Source organism: Psammomys obesus, unplaced genomic scaffold, assembly GCF_907164565.1.
Source record: "Psammomys obesus unplaced genomic scaffold, mPsaObe1.curated_primary_1811, whole genome shotgun sequence".
NCBI lineage: Eukaryota > Metazoa > Chordata > Mammalia > Rodentia > Muridae > Psammomys > Psammomys obesus.
This window is the reverse complement of record NW_026596134.1, coordinates 12307212-12308294: the sequence shown is the minus strand read 5'-3', so window position 1 is coordinate 12308294 and position 1083 is coordinate 12307212. Positions and strand designations below refer to the sequence as shown.

At 54.7% G+C, this 1083-nt stretch overlaps 1 pseudogene; it reads left to right on the top strand.

The window, feature by feature from the left end:
- Nucleotides 1-371: 371 nt before the first annotated feature.
- On the top strand, nt 372-496 carry LOC129666261 (small nucleolar RNA SNORA17; annotated as a pseudogene).
- Nucleotides 497-1083: the final 587 nt, after the last annotated feature.

Genomic DNA, 1083 nt, shown 5'->3' with positions numbered 1-1083 from the left:
CATCCGCAAAGATCTTTACTTTTTATCATGTGACATTAATAGGCTACCGATACTAGGACCTGGCGTCTCTAAGAATGCCCCTAGAGGCTTTCTCTGGCATGACCTCAGTGGCAGGCTCTCTGATCAACCCCCCTCCGGGGGGTGTGGGGTGGGGAATAGCCTTACCAGGCCTCAGAGGAAGACAATGCAGCCAATCCTGATGAGACCTGATAGGCTAGGGTCAGATGGAAGGGGAGAAGGACCTCCCCTATCAGTGGACTAGGGGAGGGGCATGGGAGGAGATGAGGGATGGAGGGAGGGGGCCACAGCTGGAATACAAATTGAATAAACTGTAATAAATGATAATAATTTTAAAATGTTAAAAAAGAAAGAGTGCCCCGGAGGCATTGTGTGGCTGCTGTGTCAGGCGTGAATCTGGAGGTGGCAGAGAGGAGAGGCTATGTCTACGCTCAGTGTTCTGACCTCTGGACGTTTGAAGGATCAGTAGCTCAACATTCTCTGAAAAAAGTGAGCCTGAGGTGACCACTAGTCAGGCATCAGGGAACCCACTGGAGGCTAACACCTGTCTGGCTCTGTGCAGGCCTGGATGGACTGCCAGGATGGGGAGCAAGCCAGAGACTAGAAGAACCCGCCTGGGACCACAGGGCCCAGGCTGGAGTGAGCCCAAGACAGGAATGAGCCTGAGGTGCCTCACAAGGGGCCACTAGGGTGGGTCAGGGGAGGAGACAACCACCAGACAGGTGCTATGGAGCCTGGACAGGGCACTAACCTGAGATAACCCCCAGTCTGGCTCAGCACAGGCCTGTGGGTGTCAGGCCATGCCAGAAGTGAGCTCTGCTCGGTGCCACAATGCACAAGTGGGGCATAGCACTCCTGGGACCACTCCTGAGAGACCACCCCAGACACCCAGAGACCCAAGGTACCACTAAGATGAACAAGCAAGTGGTGACGAATAGAAGAGAAAGAGGAACAGAAGTGTGCACAATGAAGAGAGCCAGAACTGGAGACTCCAGGGGAGTGAGGAACAGTGAGTAGTTGGTGATGCCACCTGGGACCGTGGTGGGGGTCTGGCCTGTGCTGCCA